Source organism: Salvia miltiorrhiza, chromosome 4 (assembly GCF_028751815.1).
Source record: "Salvia miltiorrhiza cultivar Shanhuang (shh) chromosome 4, IMPLAD_Smil_shh, whole genome shotgun sequence".
Classification (NCBI taxonomy): domain Eukaryota; kingdom Viridiplantae; phylum Streptophyta; class Magnoliopsida; order Lamiales; family Lamiaceae; genus Salvia; species Salvia miltiorrhiza.
The window spans coordinates 50,651,783-50,654,530 of NC_080390.1; positions in this window are offsets into that span (position 1 = coordinate 50,651,783).

Genomic DNA, 2,748 nt, shown 5'->3' on the forward strand with positions numbered 1-2,748 from the left:
GATACTATAGACCAGACGGAGGTTGCTATCAGCACCTACTGTAGGGATTCACATTTTCCGGAGCTGGTTGAAACTTTAAATGTGGTCGGCGAACAGTGCAATTCAGATTTATTGGGAAGATTTAGAGCATCATGTTTTGGGCATTTCACTGATTGGAGGCCCGGCCCGAAGAGCAATAAAGCATTACACCAGATTGTATCGAGGCAGATTGGGTCAGAAGACGATGAGATGTGCTTCTATCTGTGCGGAGCACGAGTCAGATTTTTCCCTGCGGACTACGCATTAGTGACTGGGCTCAATTTCGGGGGATCGAGGTTCGATGCGACATTACAGCACGACTGCAGTCGCGTGGAGGCATACCGACGATTCTGCGGTACGCGAAGCATGACCATACAGTCGCTCATCAAACGCGTGTGCGATTTGGATCGTCGAGTGGATGATGAGGATGAGAGCCTGTACCTTCGTGCTGTCCTCGTGTGTGTAGCTCACACCCTTGTTCTTGGGTTGGATGCGCGGGTACAGCCGTGGCTTTGGGTTTTGGTGGATGATCTGGCTACATTTGATAGATTCCCCTGGGGCGCGTATTCGTATAAGATGTTATGCCATTATACGCATGAGATAGGAACCGGCGAGAAGTATCACTTCTACGGTCCTTCGTGGGCTTTATATGTCTGGGCATTGGAGCGCGTCCCGGGCTTCGGACACATGGTCGCAGCATCTAGCGGTGATCCGACAGCGCACCCTCGGTGTTTGAGATGGACTTTCAGGGGTAAGCCCCGGCTTCACGGTCTGCGTGATCTATTCGAGGGACAGGTAATCGGTTATTTAAGATTTAGTGTTTCACCGTTACTGGTTTTACTTATGTTCTAATATATTATCTTTGTTGCTTTCTAGGGTGGTGTCCTGCCCCTGGAGCCCGATGGTGACGATCTGTCGAATCACTACTTCATATCAGCGCTGACACCGGGCGAACTCTCGGTGAGCTTCAGGCCCCCCGACAACCCATTAGCTCGGGGTGTCCAATTTCCACAGCAGACCGGAGCCCGTGTTGTGGAGGAGCGCGGGGACGAGGAGGATGTACCTAGTCAACCTCGTATGACTCGCAGTCACAGTGTTCGGGGCCCTGTGAGGGATGCTCGACCCCACGAGCCGGCTCGTCATTCAGTAGATCCGGGCAAGCGCCCAGCGCCGCACACTTCTTCATCGTCGAGCGGATCTCGGACTGTATCCAGTCCCAGCGAGGGTGAGGTGGACCGTAAGTGGGTGAAGAAGACGATCCGTCAGGAGATTAAGAAAGCCTTCGGCAAATTCGTGGATAAACTGAAGGGCAAGGGTAAAAAGGATAGGTGCAAGAAGAGCAAACATTTCCCAGTGCCCGACTCCCCTGATGATGATGACCAGCGACGGTCCCCTGATGATTACCAGCCACGGTCTCCTCCACAGCGACGGTCTCCTCCACCCAGTGCTTCAGGGCCCGACGCTTCAGGGCCAAGCGTTTCACGTCCCTGCGACGACGACCCCCGCGATGAGGAACCACGCCATCCAGAGACCCAGGTCTACCCATCACGCCCTTCAGATTATGCCCATTCCCTGCCCAGCAGAGACCCCGGATTACAACGAGCAGTGGCGGGCCATGAATCAGTCTGTACAGGGCGACTACACACCGGCAGAGCAGACTTTTGACTGGTCGACCCAGGTCTACCCTCATTGGTCTTCCCCATTCCTGAAGCCGCAGTATAGAACAGAGACCCCGATATTCTTTGCTGAACCGCTCACTTCTATTGCACCACATGAGTGGGGACAGTCCAGTTCGGCAGGGCAGGGTCAGACGGAGGAGCCTGAGCCACAGGCAGAGCAGCCACAGGTACTGCTGCTGCTGCAGAACCCAGAGCAGCCGCCGGCAGAGCAGCCGCCAGCAGAGCTCCCGCGTCGCAGTCAGAGGGTGAGGCGTCCGTCTAACTTTCAGAGATCGCCTTGGGTTAATAGCCAAATGCCACGTCCAGTGACACAATACTGCAGTGACCATTATGAGAAGTGGATGGCTAGGTGTCGAGAGGGTAGGGGTGGTCAGATTTATGTCAAGGCAAGTGGTGGTTTGCGGGAGTACGACGACTTCGCGCGGGTGGATAATGTCAGCCAGGAATTCTCAACTGGGGTAAATAATCTATTGATTAAATTACTGTCTACTAACTTATTGATTTTAACTTTGTTGCAGGATATTGACTTGTATTTCTTGACCTTGAGAAATAGACTTCGAGGTTCCCTGGATTTACTGGATGACGTAGATATGAATAACACAATCATAGTAGACACGGATTGGTTTGTAAGTAAACTTTCATTATTTATATATTTTCATTGGTGCGGATATAAATTATTAATTACTTATTTGATCTGTAGATATTCCTCAAGAAAGAGTGGGACGCTCTATTGGACAAGTGGGCAGGAACTGAGTTCGGCCCCGAGGAGTTTCATGTATTGACTAGTACAGCAATGGCTGATGGTTGGGAGCCTGAGATAGACTGGCTCTGCCAAGTACGTGGAAAAGCCGTTAAGGGCCATGAACTTCCTCCTGGTCATATAGGATGGATGGATGCCTCACAGGTAATCAGTTAAACAATTATTTGTCATTAGTCATTTGTGCTTTATCTGTTGTTTCTTATCAATTCATTGTGGTTTGTCATAGGTTCTCATGCCAGTCATAATTGGCCACCATTTTATCCTATGTCGGATTCGGTTAGGAGAAGCCGT